General features: G+C 40.4%; 1 protein-coding gene across 1 annotated transcript in view; it reads right to left on the reverse strand.

Moving 5' to 3' along the window:
- Window positions 1–19,640, reverse strand: part of RAB27B (RAB27B, member RAS oncogene family) — a 178,659-nt gene extending 159,019 nt beyond the window's left edge. The window contains exons 1-2 of the mRNA XM_075932644.1: window positions 19,491–19,640; window positions 19,280–19,362 (exon numbers count right to left, since the gene is read on the reverse strand). The gene's annotated coding sequence lies outside the window, so the exon portion shown is untranslated. The remainder of the gene's footprint in view (window positions 1–19,279; window positions 19,363–19,490) is intronic.
- Between the last annotated feature and the right edge of the window lie 659 nt (window positions 19,641–20,299).

Consider the following 20,299-nt stretch of genomic DNA (forward strand, 5'->3'; position numbering starts at 1 on the left):
CTTCTGGAATGGTGGTGAAACATGAAGGAACATATGAATCTTTAGCTCATCTGTCATATAAATAGCTTGCAATGCCAGCTACAACAGTACCATGTGAATGCCTAATTTCACTTTCTGGCAAGTAGGCAGCATTATCTTCTGCAAATTGTAACCAGACATGTTTGTCTGAGTGACTGGTTGAACAAGAAGTAGGATTGAGTGGACTAGTAAGGTCTAAAATTTTACATTGTTTTATGTTTGAATGCAAGTAGGGTTTTTGTTGCACAATTCTATATTTGTAAGTTCAACTTTCACAATAAAGAGATTGCACTACAGTTCTTGTTTGAGATAAACTGAAAAATATATTTTTTGTTTTTTACAGTGCGAATATTTATAATAAAATTATAATAAAAATATAAAGTGAGCACATTGTATTCTGTTATAATTGAAATCTATATATTTGAAAATATAGAAAACATTCCAAAATATTAATAATAAAATACCATTTTAATTTAACAGTGCAATTAATCACAATTTTTTAAATTTCATGATGGTCATAATATATGTCCACATGCACATTCTTGGTTGATTTTAAGTCCAATACCTAGAAGAACACAGAATGAGTACTGATATGGCACTGTGAAATGTAGCTTCCTAGAACCAAACAGGGGATGTGTATTGTTCAAATATTAATCAAAACCCAGAATGTATTAACTACAGGACTAAACCAGCAGACAGTATATATTGATTATTGCAGGAGATAATTTTTACTAGGGGGGGGCATTTTCTTAAGTGTTAAAATAGACATTGAAGATATTTTAAACATCCACCCACCACCTTTAATTATATTTTATGCACAGGAGAGAGAACTAATAGGCACAGAGATGAAATCCCTACCATCATTAGAAAAGATCCTTTATGAGTTAATACATTATTGCTTTTTTCCTAGGTTGCCAAAAGGGAATTTTTTGGCAGTCAAACAACTATATATCACTCACTTGTCTTCACTGATTCACATGTCTTATATTGAAAATCACACGTTCATGGTCAACAGAAGAAATATTTTGGGTTTATTAACATCCAAAGACCATTATTTCATACAATGTAAAAGAATCACTAAGTTCTAATAACGCTAAAGGAGCTCTTTTCACAACACATCCTCATGTTGGAGGAACTATGTGGAAAGTTCCCATAGGAAACTTTTGGAGGCAGGCTCCCCGTGATCTAGCAACTTCTCTGGTTCGGCACCAGTCAGGTCCAGAGAGTGCCAGATTAGAAAGGTTCAACCTTTAAATGTGATATGGAAAGACACAAACCACCGACACAAAAAATCACTATGGCTTATAATGGCCTATACAGTGTTTGGCTTTACTTCACTGACAAACAAGCTAATGTTTTTTCTTACTGAGAGTCACTAATGAGGACAATCCTGGAATATAACTGAAGAAACTCCTGCTGATTATGATGAACTTTGTATCAAGTCCTTTCTTTCGGGCACTCCAGTACCAGATACATATCTACGTGAAGACGTCAGTTACAAATCCCACCATTCTGAAGAATAACTATCAGGAAACCAGGCTGTGTGCTGTCAGGCCTGGGAGTCAGCATGAATCAGGTCTACTGGTCACAGTTCAAATAGCAGAGCTCAAGGTTAAAAAAGAGTCTGAGCTGGGGGTCTGAGCCAAAGGTCAGAAACTGAAGCATCCAAATGCCAGAGCCAATTGTTGAGATAGAAGCAGAACCAGGAACCTCGGGAAGAACCAGGTGACACGGAATCAGGGAAGGCAGGGTCAAGGCTGACATGGGGCAAGCCTAGAGAAACAGAGAATCCACAGACATATGCACTGCACAGTCGCTGATCCTCTGCAGCTGCTGGGCTAACAAGCAAGCCACCTCTGATGTTAATCAATCTAGTGGTTCCGCTTTGACCTAGCTATGCTTTCAGTTTCCTGTCAACTGGGCAAGTGCAGCTGCAGCCTGCATGGGGTGAGTGATAGAATATGGTAATCATGTACAAGTACCCATATTAGAATTATACTACACCCAGGAAAGGAACTGCAGGGGGATAGGACTCCAAGGAGACAGAGGAATCTGGGTAAAGACAAGAGCAAAACAATGAAAGCCTCATTGTGGAGGTCATTTAAAAATTAGACTAAATGAAATATTGGCAAATGTACTGTTAAAGAACAGTTGAGCACCGGTGGGGGAAGGAAGAGGAGGATTTACAGTATGACTCAATAGGTTATCATCCATCTCTCTAATTCTAAAACAGAATGAAATAAAACTGATAGAGAAATAAAAACTGTATTTTAAAGTGTCTGAGGCAATAAACACAACAGAGTTTAAAAAAATAAATAAAGAGAGAATGCAAGGTACTTTAACTCCAAGATTCAAGCTGTAAACTGAAACTGAAAAAGTCATCTTTTTTTTTGGCTTGATCCCTGCAGGATTTGAAACGCACACTGTTGAGCAGTGTGTTTGTGCATGACAGCCAGGAAGTGTGACTGCCTAGCATCTGATTAGTAACACAAGGGACAGTCTCCCTTTTGATCTTACTCATATGGCACACATAGGGTACGTCTACACTTGCCCCCTAGATAGATCTAGGGAGACGAATGAGGGCGACCGGAATTGCAAATCAAGCCCAGGATTTAAATATCCTGTACTTGATTTGCATGTTCCTGGCTGTTGGCCATTTAACAAATTGACTAGCCCGAAGTAACTGCCCGCGTCTACATGTGGCAGTGAAACGGGATTCCGGAATAAAGCTCTAAATCGAATTAGGTGGTATTCCTCGTGGAATGAGGTTTACCACCTAATTCGATTTAGAGGCAGGGAAGAATTGTTTTGCGCAAAAAAGCCCTGATGGCTAAAATGGCGATCGGGGCTTTCTTGCACAACATTGCATCTAGACTGGCCACGGATGCTTTTGCGCAAAAGCACTTTTTGCGCAAAAGCAGCCTTGCCAATCTAGACGCGCTTTTGCGGAAATACTTTTAACGGAAAAACTTTTTCGTTAAAAGTATTTCCGCAAAATCATGCCAGTCTAGATGCAGCCATGTTGTATTCTGAGGCAATACTCACCAGATAAGATTTACGTTAAGGCTAGACAGTTACATGTTACTGGCCCATTAAGGACACTTCTCTTTAACAATAGGCCATAGAAGAAACTCAGCTTTAAGGAGATCTTGCTGAATAGATTGTATTTTAGAGAAGCCTTTTTGAGGGTGCAGAAACAAACCATCCAAATGTGCAGAAAGAATAGCAAATATGGAAGGAGATCTGCTTGGCTTAACAGATAAATCTTTGGTGAGCTTAAACACAAAAAGGAAGCCTACAAGAAGTGGAAATGTGAACAGATGACTTAGATAGGAGTATAAAAACATAACTTGAGCATACACAAGTGTGATCAGGAAGGCCAATGCACAATTGGAGTTGTAGCTAGCAAGCGCTGTGAAGGATAACAAGAAGGGTTTCTACAGGTATGGTAGCAAGAAGGTGGTGGTCAGGGACAGTGTGGGGCCCTTCCTGAACCGGGAAAGCAACCTAGTGACAGATGATGTGGAAAAATGCTTTTTTGCCTCCATCTTCACAGACAAGGTCAGTTTCCAGACTAATACACTCAGGATAGGAAGTTGATTAGCAACCTTCAGTAGTGTAAGAACAGGGTAAGAACTATTTAGAAAAGCAGGTCCATGGGGCCAGATTTAATGAATCTGAAGATTCTGGGAGAGTTAGCTAATGCGATTGCAGAGTCATTGGCTATTATCCTTGAAAATTCATGGCAACTGGGGGGGGACGGGACGTCCTGCATGATTGGAAAAAAAAGCAAATGTAGGGCCCATCTTTAAAAAAAGGAAAAAAGGAGGATCCAGGGAACTACAGATTGGTCAGTACAGATTGCATCTGACGAAGTGGGTCTTTGCCCACGAAAGCTTATGCTCCCACACTTCAGTTAGTCTACAGGGTGCCACAGGACTCCTCGCCACAGATTGGTCAGCTTCACCTCGGTCCCTGGAAAAATCATGGTAGATATTCCCAAGGAACCCGTTTTGAAACATTTGAAGGAGAGAAAAGTGATCAAGAAGGTGACTGGGATTCACCAAGGGCAAATCATGCCTGACCAACCTAATTGCATTCTATTATGAGATCACCACTTTCCCCATATCCAGGGAGCCAGTTGATGTGCTATACCTTAGAACCGTGGTCACCAACCAGTAGATCGCGATCTACCGGTAGATCTCAGGGGCTCCAAGAGTAGCTCTTGAGCCCTCTCTGAACTGCGCACCAGTGCAGTGCATTAGATTGCCTCATGTAATGTAGGCAGGGCTTCAAGGAAGGGGCGGGGCAGTAGATCTTTGCCTGTTCTGAGACTTAAAAAGTGATCTTGGGTGTAAAAAGGTTGGAGACCATTGCCTTAGAATCATAGAATACTAGGAGTGGAAGGGACCTCGAGAGGTCATCGGGTCCAGTCCCCTGGCCTCATGGCAAGACCCAGTAGTGTCCAGATCATTCCTGATAGACATTTATCTAACCTACTCTTAAATATCTCCAGAGATGGGGATTCCACAACCCCCCTAGGCAATTTATTCCAGTGTTTAACCACCCTGACAGTTAGGAACTTTTTCCTAATATCCAACCTAAACCTCTCTTGCTGCAGTTTAAGCCCATTGCTTCTTGTTCTATCCTCAGAGGCCAGGAAGAATAATTTTTCTCCCTTCTCCTTGTGACACCCTTTTAGATACCTTGACTTTAGCAAAGATGTTGATATGGTCTCCCACAGTATTATTGCCAGCAAGTTAAAGAAGTATGGCTTGGATGAATGCATTATAGAATAGATAGAAAGCTGGCTAGATTGTCAGGCTCAGTCAATAGTGATAAGTGGCTCAATGTGTAGCTGGCAGCTGGTATCAAGCAGAATGCCCCATAGGTCAGTGCTGGGCCAGTTTTGTTCAAATTCTTCATTGATGATGTGGCTGATGGGATGGATTGCATCTCACCAAGTTTGCGGATGCCACTAAGCTGGAGGGAGCGGGGAGAGAGAGATAAAGAACGCTGGAAGGGATAGGGCCCAGAGTAACCTAGAAAATTGGAGGATTGGGCCAAAAGAAATCTGATGAGGTTCAACAAGGACAAGAGCAGAGCCCTGCACTTCGGACAGAAGAATCCAATGCACTGATACAGCTGGGGGCTGGCTGGATAAGTTGCAGTTCTTCTGAAAAGGACCTGAGAAATACAGTAGATGAAAAACTGGATAGGAGACAACAATATACCCTTGTTGCCAAGAAGGCTAACAGCATATTGGGCTGCTGTTACTAGGAGCCCTACCAGCAGAAGGGAAGGGATTAGTCCCCTCTGTTTGGCACCGGTGAGGCCTCACTTAGGCTAAGTCTACACTACATGCTTCTTGCTGAAGTGTGTAAGGGGATGGGGGAGGAGAGGAGGTTCAAAGAGGATGAAGCAAGGCTATTTCCAGGAGTGGCGGATGATCTCTGTTTTGTCTCTCCTGCCCTAATTTTCTGGCCTGTAAGTTTACAACTATAGGGAGGATTTTGAATGATGGACTAAGGACCTTTTATCTTTTGGAAGTTACAGGAGAGAGTTTACAGACTATAGCCTACTCCAACACTACAATATTTGTATGTATATGACCTGGTTGCTGGTTGCTTGAGATTAGAAGGATGCTCTCTTTGACTAAATTGATTTTCAGTAACTATTCATCATAGAGCCCAGTGTCTGGGTGGTGAGCCAAAGGCTGGATGTCTATAGAGATTGCATTTGTTGGCTTCTTGTTATCCAGTGGTGAGACAGAAGTTTACTGGCTTGATATAAGCTACTGACAGAATAGCCAGGATGAGTCTGCCCTATTTCTCAGCAGTTTGCCCTGAATTCAGTATCTTCAGCTGTGACCTACTGAGCAACATCAACAGGAAGGAAGGAATATTAGTTTTCATGTGAAAAGGAGATTCTTTCAACCATGGAAACAGCATAGAAAAAGGCACTGGAAATTACTGATGCTCAGTTAAACAAATAAGACGAATGATGAAAAGTAAATTGCATGTTTTTTTAAATCTAAACCAAAAGAAATGCTCAATATTCAAAATATATTCCTAAAAGGAATGCTAATAATCTAATTCCTAATCAGAAAAGGAAATGTTTGATTTAAATATGGTTCTTACCAACTGCTATCCCTTTAAAAGAAATGGCTTAATCAAGAGACTTTCATGTGGTGTTTTAGATGTATAAACTCAGCAAACTGTAAAATATCTAATTATCTAATCTCTTGCACAGGTGAGTTACAAAACGAGTTTGTTTAAATTGGAACTGAGCAGGAACTCAGAGCAATAGAAAATGTGCTAATAACACAAATAGGAACAATAACATATTGTCCTCCACCACAATTCACAATTTCCACCTTCTGTTCCTCAGAAATTATAGTAAACTTGAGTTTAAGTCTAAACACTGCAATTTAAAACACATGCCATGTTAAAAAAAATCCCCATAGGTGTTATTGTGGCATTTAAGCTTTCTTTAAAAAAAATATTATCACACTCTGTCAACAAGTTTAGGGGCAAGCTAACCAACATTTAGAGAAACAAAAAGGCTCAACACATTATATTATTATTTCAGGTCTGCAAGTCTTCAGGCTCAGTCCCAATACAAATTAAAAACTCATTGGGACATCAGTGGGATTTCCTAAATTAAAGAATTCAAAGCATAAAACTGGCAATAAATAGCACAACCTTGATGCTTGTTGGAAAGTACTATAGAATTGTCTCAAAATCTTATATTTTGAAAAAAAAATGCTACTATTACATTTGGAACATTGCTATAGAAGATTGGCTGTAGTATCTTTCTTAAAAAGGAAAAGTAAGGGGACAGACAGTCAGGAATAACTAATGGTTCACATTTTATACAATTTGAATTGATTGCCTATTCATATCCCTTTCTATTGAAATCCAAATCTAGAAGCATTAAGGATAGATGATGAACCTTATAAAAATAAGCCGATAGTCACTTTAGCTACTTTTTTGGGGGGGGAGGGAGGAGAAGACTTAAGATGTATGGAAGCTGCAGAACTATGGACTTTGAGGCACACTATTAGTTTACTATAAAGTGATCATTCTCTATGGATGTCCTTCAGTAGCCTCAGTGGTTATGACCTCAGTAGTGCCACAGTTCCACTGTGATTTCAGTTCCATTTAATAACCATCATTACCTCAGTAGGGTAGAATGTGTGTCATAATCATCTCCTTATAAAAGCCCCGTAAACCTCAGACATCACAGTACTTGCAAAATCCCAGCAAACTTCAGTAAGCTAAGATGCTTTCTTTTTGTTAACCAAAATGAATATGCAGTGCCCATATGCTCAACTTTGGAAGTTGAGTAGCCACAATGATACTTGGTGCCACAATGATACTCACAGCGCATGCCGAGGGTCACAACTTAAGTATGGTTGCATATACATGTAAATATATATGCAAATATACGCAAATAGCTTCTTTCACACTGATGGGCATGAATACAAAGATTAAGCCTTAAGCTGCGGCGCTGGACCCAAACGTGGCCAGTCAGCACCTCTCAGGCTCTGCCCATAAGGCTAAGCAGCCAGCACTTCCCACAATGCCCCAGTGCTCTCGGCACCTCCTTCCCAGGGGACTAGAAATGCCAACACCCTGCACCCGTCTGTTCCAGCCAGCCCATCCACGTACGTCTTTCAGTGCTCACCCTGCCTGGGAGATACCACACCAGTATGTTCCCAGTGGAGGCCATGTTCAAAGTATCCCACCTATGGGCCATATGTTGAGCCCCGCGTAAACCCAAACTGCACTATGGGTCGCAAACAAACAGGCTGTGGGCTGCATGCAGCCCACGTGTTGAGTAACCCTGCTCTAGTATGATATCAGACACCAGTAAAATATGTTCAATTACCTGAAATCCATAAGACCAGGTGCAACACTCATGTGTGGACCTTCCAAACTTCCTGCAATCCTCCACAAGTGCTCAAGTAACAGCTTGATTTTTTTATCTCATACAGACAGATTCTCAGATGGTGTAAGCCAATGTATTTCCACTAATTTCATTGAGACAACTTTAAAGATGTGTCCATTTGCACTAGCTGAGAATTGGCCTCAGTATGAGTTACATATTGATAAATGGACCACTCAATGTTTGGGGCTAGACTAAGGGTGGGCAATAGTTTTTGATGGGGAGCTACTCCAAGATTTTCATAAGTAGTCAAGGGCCGCACTTCTATGAAGGGGGCACAGAGTCTGGGATTGTGCATGGGGTGCAGAAGGGAGTTTTGGATAGAGGACTGGGATGCAGAAAGGGGTGTGGAGTCTGAGGAGTTTGAGTGAAGGAGGGGGTTGTTACCTGGGGGAGGGGGAGGGCCTAAGAGGGGGTATGGATGTAGGAGAAGATTCTGGCCTGGGGAAGGGACTCTAAGAGGGGATGCAGGATCTGGGAGGAAGTTGTGACCTGGAGGGGGGGGGGAGAGGAGATATGGAGGCTTTGGGTGGTGACATGGGGCAGGTAATTGGGCAGGGAGGGGGTGCCAAAGGCAGGCTGTGGCTGGGAGGCGTTTAAGTAAATGGCTCCCAGCCAGCAGCCCAGCAGGAACCTGAGACAAAACTGATTTCAGTGGAATTGGCTTGGCTCCAAGATGGGACACAGACTTTACTGTATGCACAATTTCCCAAAAGAATTACATCACCAATAACAAAAAGCATTTCTCCAGGATCTAACTACCTCTACAATCAGTCAAGCAGAACTTCTATAACCACGCATAATGTCATTCCTTTCTTGCTTCCACTCATTTTATATTCTGCTGCTGGGCACTACACAAGGACCTGAGAGGATTGCAGCCAGAAGGGTTAGCAAGCAACAAGTCGCCGGGAGGGTGACAGTGGGAGGCCAGGAATGGACTTGAGATTTGTGCAGAAAAGATTTGTGCAGTGAGGAGTCAGTGGGGAGCTGGAGCAGCATTAAAGAGGAACAAGCTTGGAAGGAGACCAAGTTGCTAAAATCTGTATCATTGTCCAGGGAGGGGAGACAAGGAGCTGTAGCAAGAGTAAGGCTGGCATCGTAACAGAAGGAATCAGAATGGTGGTAGTGATCCTGTTATACAGAAGCAAGGAGTTTTGGTAAAGAACTTCTTACCACTTTAAAAGTAACCAATGTCAAATGCTCTGTATAGGGTTGGTTTCAAGCTTACCAATCGTATTGCTTGGTTTCTTAGCATTGCTTTTCTGCTCTTCAGTTAAAAATCTGTACTAGTTACAGGAGCCCACAAAAACATTAAGCTGTTCACAAAAATTCCTTCTGCTTAGCAATAGGAAAATAATAATTTGGCCTTTACTGGCAGAACAAAATAGGAAAGAAATATCTGTGCTGCTGAATAAAATGCTGACAATTTGAAGGGATTGTCTTAACCATTAGGGGCTTCCTCCCTGCTCTGAATACAAAACAACATAAATCCTTAAGGAACCTGGAGTGTTAAAATTCCACTGCTCTTGTAGAGGATTTTCTTGCTTGCCAGGTGTATGCCACTGAGTTACTGCAATGGTTACATTCCTTTCCTGCAGGATAGAGGAGATCTTTGGAATGCAGGTCTGCCCCAAGCACCTAGGTCCTAGATTCTAGGATAATGCAGGTCTTGCATTCCAGCTCACAATCCAACAAGAACAAAAAATGGTTCTCATGACCACAATAGCTTGGATTATTGCCCACAAACAATTCAGTCACACATAGCATTTTTCTAGGGTGCTTCATGGTTGGTCAACTTCTTTTATTACGTTGTGATTCTTATTATTCCTGATTTAATAGGCAGAGTAGGACTTTCATTTTGAGCTGCTGTTGACCCAATTTCCTTTAGAATTGGAGACCTGGATTACTCATCTCCTCTCTTTTTTTCATGCTGGCAGAATCAACCCAATAAAAATGATAATTTTACATAAGCGTTCAGACCTATTTCAGGACATTATTCCTCAAGTTGCTGATGGACTTTGAGAATTTCAATGAGGCTGTCACAGAGCTCCACTGGGATGAGAGAAGAGTGACATAACCAGTTTCATATCATGCAAGTAGGCCTTTTGATTTTGATATGCTGTATATTAAAGATGAACTTGAACTGTTACATGTTCCCACTGAAAGAAGGTCTAGATCTGAATTTTGAACACCCCAATGTGAAGTTAGACAGAACAGCACTTTCAGTTCAGTTCATTATAAAAACAAGAGCTATTTGCAAAATCTGGACCTGGATTCATGTTTGAATTTTGACCCCCCACCAAAGCCCTAAACATTTTGATTTGGCCCACCTGTCATATCATTTGGCCTTCTGCTTTTTAGATCACACAGATACTGACTTCCTGCTGGAGAAATTCACTATGTGAAAGACCAATTAAAGGTATGTTAACATGTTAGAGTCTTGAAAAGAAAATGGAAGCACCGGAGATCTAAGGAGGAATACTTTAGTAACTACATGGGCCCAGCTGGGGTGAAACAGTTAACTTTTGAAATGGTTAGTTTTTTAAATGGGATTTTACATCCCCAGTACTAACCTATAAATGGACTCCTTAACATTAGTAAGGGAAGGAAATACAAATAAGGAAGAGGGGAGAAATCCCTACTGAATATGCATTTTTTGGCTTCTTGTTATCTAGTGGTGAGACAGAAGTTTACTGGTTTGGTATAAGCTAATGATAGAATAGCCGGAAGTTTGGGGTGAGTCTGCCCTATTTCTCAGCAGTTTGTACTGAATTCGGTATCCTCAACTGCAACCCAGTGAGAAACAGCAACAGCAGGGAAGGAATATTAGTTTTCATGTGAAAAGAAGGAGATTCTTCCCTCCATTATCTCTCACCATCTCATCTCTCTGCCAATCTCCCTTGCCATCTAGCCACCTCTTTTTTACTCTACAAAGCAACTGAACAACTGCACAGCTAAATGGTGGATTTTAACTGCATAAGCCTTCTTTGTGAGTAAGAACAACTTAACAGATTTTGGTAGCATGGATGCCAGCAAGCCCTCAGTGGAGGATTTGACAGATGAAGAGTGCTAGTGGCAGCAAGGAGAGATTCCAGAGGATAGAAGACAAGAGATGGATGAAAATGACATGGAGACTTAATGCTCCAAGCACGCAGCTGAAGCAATTTACTGCTTGTCCACAACAATGAAGCGCCAGTAATGTGGGTGAATGACAAAGACCTGCTTGGTATACTGGCGAGATTACAGTTTTACAAAATAGCCATTTCTGAATTAACACGGAGCAGAATGATTGGGTTTCCTTAATGTAATGACTAGAGTATTTGTGAGAGTTGAGTATGAGGCCATGTTTTATAAATAGCATGAATAGCAGTTTTTCCCTTAAATATAGAGAATCTATTATTGAGCATGTCACATAAACGACTCCTCAAAATTAGCTAACTGGGGAACACGTAGCCCTTGGTTCCATTTTGAAGAACCCTTTTATGTGAGATGATTGCATATTTTGTACAAAGGTAAGTGTACCCGAGTTTCCTAATTATGTGGTTTTTAAATTACAGACCTATATGGATGAGATTCACCAGTACTTTTCTGGCTGATTGTGCTGCTCCAGTCATTCAAAGCAGCCAAAAACCCAAGTTAATTACCCTGTTAAAAACAGATTTATTGTTATTATGCATCACTGGAACTGGGTAGAACAGTTGGGGCCTTCCAGTGAAAATGGACGATTAGTGACCCAAACTAACCTAAGACTCAAACTGTATTATCAAAAATATTAACATCTTTTAAATACTGTGGCAGGGTAACCCCCCCTCCTGGGTCCCAGTACCCTGCCCAGTCCTTCCTCTAAAAGTTTCAATCCTATGTTATTAACCTGTACCAGGGTTCAAGCTCTAGCCTCTCAGCCACAAAGGCATTGGGGCCCAGGGTTAGCCTGGGCAGCAAAAATCATCCTTTCCCGCTCCCAGCTGGGCTCTCAGGCTGCAAGGAGAAGGAAAGTCTTAAACACCCTGTTTGGGGCTCCTCACCCCCCACTTTCTATCTCTCAGGCCAGTCTTTCTCTCTCCCCTCCCTCCCTGCAAGGAGGGCTTCCTTTTAAAGGCTGCACCAGCAGCCTCAGGTGATATCAGCTTGCTCTGATTGATTTACAGCAGCCCTATCTCCTTTGCTCCTGATTGTCCAGGGCTGTTGCTGCCTTAGAGCTGCCTTTCTCTCTATCTGCTGTATTCCTCCAGCTTGACCCTGTCACAATACATAACCGATGTCTGAGGTCTGCCTTCCTTTCAGAAAGGAAAACCCAAAGATGTAGACAGTGCAAGTGCCTTTAATAATAGCTTCCAGAACAAGCCAGATGTTCTGAATTAGTTGTGTTCACTAATAAACAGCCTTCTCCAAGGAAGATATGACTTTGATGTCTGTGAATTTCTCCCACCTGCCCCCAGCCAGCAAGAAAACATCACTGAACCCAATTTGATGAGAGTCGGCAGCCACACTGTCAAGAAAGTTGATTTCTGTATCTCAGCCTTAAGTGAGGGAAGGAGTTTCTAACTGTATACATTTAGATGCTACAGTTCTGAGTTCACATGTGGTGACCATGACTGAACATTTTCAGCTGACCCATCATCACCTCTAACCCAACCTTAAAATAAAATTCAGAGTATTAGCAACATGCAAGATTGTGGCTTCACTGTCCATGTGACCATATAAACCATGAGCACATCAGTATGTATATGTACAAGCACTGAGCCAGGAACAACCTTGGCTGGCCCCATAATTGCCACACCGGTCATAATAACATTCATTCAGAAAGCCACTCATATTTAAGTTCCGATCTGAACAGCTTGAACTTCTGTGTTTCCAGAATGGCTTGGCAAAGGAAAATCAGCAGAATAGCAAACACTCTCAGCCAAGAGGGATTGGTAACTCCTGGATGCTACAGTGTGTGCACAGATGAGACATGGCACAGAGCAGCATTCTGAAAGCAATTTGTATCACCTTTCATTGTGATAGACAAGACAATTAATGCCAAACTATATTTTTACCAAGCAACTACAGCAACTCTGAGCACCCCATTCAAGTGACAGCCTTCTCATTAAGTTTAATCTGTCCAGCTAAATTATAAATTCTATTTCCTGTCAAAGGGTAGCCACATTCTGTCAAAAATGGTTTCAAGAATGTGTGTGCATAAACACAAGCACATGAGAGCTTGTAAACAGTTTGAGAATCTAAATCCATATGAAATGGGCAGAATAAGCTCAGGACAAATTCTAAAAAATGTTTAAGACTGTGTAGCAGGGTGTGATGGTCAAACTGAAAGTACTTTGGATGTATCCAATTTACGTAAGATCAGAATCTGGCCCATACCATCTAATATTAAATAAACTTTAAAAAGCAACAAATAGTCTGGTAGCACTTTATAGACTAACAGGACATGTAGATGGTGGTATGAGCTTTCGTGGGCTGTGCCCACGAAAGCTCATGATACCATCTACATGTCCTGTTAGTCTATAAAGTGCTACCAGACTATTTGTTGCTTTTTTAAGTTTATCCTGTACAGACTAACTCAGCTACCCCCTGGAGCATCTAATACTAGTTATACACTAGGGCTATGCCTAAACTTCCCCCTCTTGTGCAAGAATATATGCAAATGAGGCGAAGCAGTGAATATCGCCGCACCTCATTTGCATACTTAATGAGCCGCCATTTTGCGCAAGGGGCTTTTGTGCAAAAAGGAGCTGTCTATACAGCTCCTTTTTGCACAAAACCCCTCTTGTTCGAGAGCCATTCTGCCGCTTTTTTAGGCACAATGGCTCTTGCACAAAAGCCCCTTGTGCAAAAATAGCAGTTCATTAAGTATGCAAATGAGGCATGGAGATATTCACCACTTTGCCTCATTTGCATATTTTCTTGAACAAGAGGGGGAAGTCTAGACATAGCCTAGGTATATCTGTTAGCTATCTCTGTCAAGTGTCCGAGAAAAAAAACACAGACGAATGTGGATTATTAAAGCAGCTTTGTGTCTCCAGCAAAAATGAACTCTGGTGTTAAGTGATAAAGCCATCTCAGTGGTAATTATTTTATTCTGGGGAATGGGAGAATAAACTAAAATTAACATCAGCTAAGTTATTGCACTGTGGGTCTCTATGCCTGAATACTAATTTAAGAATGCAGACATGGGGGAATAGTCCTAACTCAATTCACAAGCCTGTTATGTAGTCCCCCTGAAACTAAAGGGATTTATGTAACCAAACACATGGATATTTTTTTGTTAAGGAGCTAGATTGTAAAGTATGATTTCTCATACTCATGTGCTTTTAGCTTAGTGGTATTTTATATGATAATTTTTCTCATTAAATACATTTTGCAGGAAGATAACTTTCGTTATTACATATATATTTTTTTTTAAATAAATCTTCCCTCCTGCAAACTGTACTTAATGATAAAAGTTACCATTAAAAACAATCATCATTTCCATTAAAAATGAGATCTTATCCATAAAACCCACTAAAGAACTGTTACTACTAAAGGGCAGTTTCATGGCTCCCAGTTATAGGTTTGACTTGTTTTTTGTTCCTAAGGGAAAGGCAGTACTATTTTTGTGAATCTTATGGGAAAAAATGGATATGTTTAAATTGCTTAGAGTGTGTTTCCTTTCAAAACAATAGTAGTATCTTATTATCAGAGCCTATAAATAAGTGATGGGAACATTAATTGAGGAAGTTCAGGCAGTAGGTAAAATCCTGGCCTCCTCGAAGGCAAAAAATCCCATTGATTTCAATGGGAACATGCTTTCCCCTTTTGCCTACCTAGGTCCTTAGACCCCACAATCACAACATCAGAACATCTTGCAAATATAAGGGTGACAAGAGTGTTATCACTCTCTTCCTCCTTGTTGTTGAAGGTTTTTTTAATACTGCTCCCCACTTTTGCTTGAACACTAAAACATCTAGTGCTTATCCTGACTAATTTCCCAAACACATTGTCAGTGATATTTGTAGCAAAGTTCTCTAGTTTCATATAAATTGACATAGTTTGATCTGAAATTTTCACCCATTGTCAGGAGGAAATCTCTATTAAGGACAGCATTTAAGCACGTGCTTAATTTTAAGCATCTGCATATATCCTTTGAGATTTCAGTACATGACAAAAGTTAAGACCATGTTTACATGTTTTCCTGAGCTGGCACTCAGATTCTAATCTCATATACAAAGAAAAGTACTCTGGAAATTGTGTTTGTCATCATCAGCGAAGGAAAACATGAAGGACTAGAAATAAATGGCAGATGAATACTACCTTACTGTTCTAGAGGATTTAGTTGTAGCTAGATGTTGACATCTCTGTTTTGGAGGCCTGATTGTGAAACATTGTACCTCACAGAAATACTTTGGTAACCCCATACATACCACAGTGATATAATTATGATACGTTTTGTAAAAAGGATACTTTGGAAGGTATCATTATAAAACTCTTGATCTTTAGAACAATAATATTCTGTTGGGTTGTATGTGCTATCACTGTATGTAAAGTTATGACATTTTGCAATGTGAGTGTTATTGGAATGGGTAATTTGTAGTGAGGCTCTTTGGGAGTATTAATCTGGCATATTTCAGAGTAATAAATTCACATAAAAAAACCCTACTATCTCTCAAGCGATTCAAATGAGTGGTTCACAAACATTCATTTATTTTCACAACACTCCTGAGAGATGGGGTGTGGGAAGGCATTAACTTACTTCATATATGAGGTGCTGAGGCAATGAAAGATCAGGGTCAAAAGTATCCCCTAACTTTGGGCACCTCATTGGACACATTAGGACCTGAATTTTTAGAGCACTTTTATAGCACTTTATATATCCAAAAGACAGCTTCCACTGAGTCCAGTTGTAGCAGTGAGTACTTAGCACTGCCACACATCAGATGCCAGGGTCTCAAGCTGGGCACCCAGAAAATAAAGGACACACTGATAGTGAGCATCTTTAAAAAATGTGGCTTAAGTGATTTGCCCAGCACCACGCAAGAACTCCATAGCAGAGGCAGCAATAGAATCCAGTTCTCCAGGTCAGCATTCAAACAGCCAGGAGGCTATCCTTTCTCTTCGTGCAGTCCCCTGCCTTATCGCTGCTCACATTTCAACCTCTGCAGTAAACGAAACAAGGGTCCTACATATTAGGGGATTCTCAAACTTTTTATGAGACTCCCTCAAAACATGCTATAAAACAGGGGTGGGCAATCAGTAGCCCAAACATAGTTCGCCAGGGTTTGCCACTGGTAGGCCACCAGACGCTTTGTTTGCCAGTATGTCCACAGGTAAAAAGCATCCGGTGGCCCGCCAGTGGCAAACCCTGGGTGTCTGACCCACAAGCCACTTTTTGCCCACCCCGATATAAAAACTGTTTTTCCACATATGAAAGTCAGGGTCGGGGTTAGCAAGAAGCACAGTTGCCCAGAGCCAAATGCCACAGGGGGCTCCATCAAGTGAAGCTACTCAGGTTTTGACTTCAGCAAGGCTTCAGTTTTCTGTCCTGGTCCCAGAGAATCTATTGCTGGCCCTGTTGGCGGGACCCCCTGAAACCTGCTTGTGCTCCCCCCTCCTCCCCGGGGACTCTGACCCTTGGTTGAGAACTCCTGCTCTAGACAATGGCTTCTTTCACTGCACAACCCTGAGACATGCCCCTCCTCCCTCCGGAGCAGCTCCATCCTGTGTTTTCAATGAGGCAACGTATAATATAAGACATTATGATAATGCACAAGGGGTTGAATTAAAGTTACACGGAAGGTGCTAACTTTTGAATGTGTGATAGTGCACCCTTAATAATGTTCTTTTGAACATAGTTTGTGTGTATGTGAGTGTAAGTATAGGATGAGATACACATAGGCTGAAGTGAAAACTCAAGGCCTTGACTCTTGATGCAGCTGGGGCAAGTGGGTAAGAATCTGAACCCAGATCCAAATTTTACATTAGGGTGTTGGCTATAACAAGATAAAGCCAAATCTTGGGATTCATGCATTCCTGGATTTTTGGAGTCCAAGGGTTGAAATGGAGATCTAGATCCAGATTAAACTATACGGTTCTAATCAATGCCTAACCTAAATATGCTTGGCAATATTTTTCAGCCAAAATACTTTCCCCAGTGACAAACAAAGATTCCATGACACCAAAACATTTAGCAAATTTGTGTCATTTTCACCAAATAGTTTTGCTCAAAACAATCCTTTGAAAAAAACCCTTCAAAATGTTTGATTTTTAAAATGATTTAAGAAAATGAAAAGAAATGTTAACATGAATCAAAAGTTTTAAAATGATCAACACTGAAATGAAACACTTTGTTTAAAATAAATCTTGTTTGACCTGAAATAGTTTACTTGGCAAAAAAACAAAACAACTTTGTCATCAGCTTTTCCCACAATTATTTTCTTTTGTATTTTTCAGAATTGCCAATGAACCAAACAATTCATTATTTGCACAATTCTAATTGCAATACCTACACTTTCTAAGTAAAGTGGGGATGGAATAATAGTGCAGAAGCCAAAACAGTCTTGGTTCTGTGCATCAGTGCCAGGTGTTTTCTGCTGCTTCAATGTGCATTTGTGTATCGTGTTTGCACATAAAGAAATTCCGAGTGAATATACTATCAAATATAGAAATATATAGATGATGTATAGTCAACGAGTATTCTAGGTCTGTTTTTTCTTCCTGTTTGTTAATCTGTGAAATCCATTATCTAGCATCAAGGAGTTCAGATATTTCAAACATGAAAGGTTGAACAGGTTATTATTTCATTGCATCTCCACTGTATTACACTAGAGCATTCATTCTGACTTTACTACATCCTCTCTGCAGAAAATATTAGCTCATGGACTTTTATTACCAAATGGCACATAATCTGAATTGTATCTAGCCATTAAATCAAATCATGTGGAAACTATTCACTGTATTTAAAATGGCTCTCAGTAACACTATAAAAAACCAGAAATCTTCAGTTCTCATTGTGACATCTTACTCTTAGATCTATGGGAATTTTGCTTGGAAAAAGATGACATATCTATGTGGGTTACATCTAAATTGTGCTCTAACTCTTAGAGAAATTACCATGGAATGGAACATTCCACCACTCCCCTCACTCTGCAGAGAATGCTTTAATTGACCCCTTTCTGCAAACATATATTTTATATTGTTTAAATTTGGGCCCAAATTTAGCAATGATGAGCAGTTGTTATAAATTACAGCCTTTTCACATCCTTGGTCTTACATATGAATTTGGCCCATTACAATTAAAAACTTTTTATAAATCAATCAATTTAAAGTTATAAAACTTGATTCTCCTTTGGCGTGCAATGCTATTTAGAAGTCATATTGGCAGTTTGCATTTCTCTAAAGTCCAATAAAATTATTTTTGCTCTTAACAAAGTTAATGTTTCTAGCATAGATTGGGATTGGACCAAATCTTACTCTCCTTACTTATATGCATAGTGTCTTGACAAAGAGTAGTCACATCCAATCAAACTGCTGCAGTCAAAACTTCTTTCATGAAACTTTATTCCAACTAGAATCCAATACTCTGTATGCCCTTGAGTAATCTCAGGTGTGTGATAGTAATATGTATACAGACAGTGTAGTTAAAGGGAAATTGCAATTTAATCTGTAAGATTATCATAAACCTTTTAATGGCCAAAAAAAGTGGACATATAGACCAAATATAGCTTGCTGACTGTAACAAAAAAGGAATAACTATCTATGATCTGTTTCCAATATTACATTTGAATATTGTTAGCTTTGAGTGTGAAGCTCATAAGCAGGAAGCTTCCATTAGCTTCATAGTTACGATTCATGAATATTTCTATACCCTTCTAGCAATGAATAAATGACATATCTAACAGGACTATTTAAAACTGGAAAACAAGAAAGATGTTAATAAAATATGCTGTATCGCGCCAGCAATTGCTAAGAAAACAATAATAGTTCAATCCTGAGGATGGAGCACACAAAACAGTTGTGAGCTTTGCTCACAGCATTCAGCAAAATCTATTTTCCAACCGAGGCAGGGAAGAAAGTCACAATGGGGAAAAAATTGGCTATGCCCCTTAAAATCGACCATCTCACAAGCTAGAAGAAGATGCACAAATCCGCAGTACTTAGGATTTTTCAAGTCTTTGCTGTACATTTTCCACAATGGGTAAACAGAAGATCCAGGTTCTCTCTTCCTAGATCAGCCTATCAACGGCTTCCCTCCCCTCTCTGAAGGGGGAATGCAATGTAAACCAAAGAAATAAGCAATGATAAAGCAGCCTAATAAAGATGTAAAACACATACTTACACTTCTGGTGTACAATACTCCCAGGTCTCGCTAGCTGGAAATAACTAGCCCATTTCTTTATGGCACTGTTGCTCTCATTTGATCTACAGAAACATAAAAACATGTAACAAGAACATAACTGACTGAGATGCTGGCAGTAATTAAGGATGAATTAAGCAGCTCGAAGGCCTTCATAATCTAAGAATCTTAATGATGACTGGTAGACAAATACCTTGCAGGTTTCAGGAGGAAAATGATGCTCCAAATGCTGCTCCTTGTCTTGTGTAACAGCTAAGGAAGCTCTGTGCCACTGACATGCTGCCAGGCAGCATTTCATATAGGCATTCGTGGGGTCCTAGTGCCTACCCAAGATATTTCTATTCCATGTAATATTCAAATAGGTTCATGTTTCACAGCCCCGGTGCTAGTATTGTACATGAGAATCTTCCATACATCAGCCTGCTCCAAACTGTTCTGCTACACAAGCTGTGAGGGAGTGGGAGAGATACAGGAGAGTAAGGGTATGTCTACAATACAGAGTTTTGTTGGAAAAACAGCTGTCCACATTGTCGGAAAAACGTCCACACTACAATTGCGTTCTTCCAAAAGTAAATCAAGAGAACAGAGGGGTTTTTCCGGCATTGGTAATCCTCTTTCTACAAAGAAGAAGCCTTTTTCCAAAAGAGCTTTTTCTGAAAAAGGTGTGTGTAGATAGGGAAAGGGGAGTTCTTTCAGAAGAAGAGGAAAGAGGAAAAAGTACAGGTGCCCTGGTGGCCGTGCCATCCATAGTAATCACAGCTTAAATGCGAGACAGTGTCCATTCAGTGTGGATGCTATCTTTCAAAAAAAGCAGATCACTTTTTCAGTGCGCTTTTGTGTGTGGACGCTATCTTTCGGAAGAAGTTTTTTGGGAGGATCTTTTATGTAAAAAGGATTCTTCTGAAAGAAGCTTGCAGTCTAGACATAACTTAAAAGGGAATGTGTCCAGAACTACTCCATGCGTTTGTGATCGCACTAGAGAACTGGTGGATTTGGGGCTCT

This window comes from Pelodiscus sinensis, chromosome 6 (assembly GCF_049634645.1).
Source record: "Pelodiscus sinensis isolate JC-2024 chromosome 6, ASM4963464v1, whole genome shotgun sequence".
In the NCBI taxonomy this organism is placed as follows: domain Eukaryota; kingdom Metazoa; phylum Chordata; order Testudines; family Trionychidae; genus Pelodiscus; species Pelodiscus sinensis.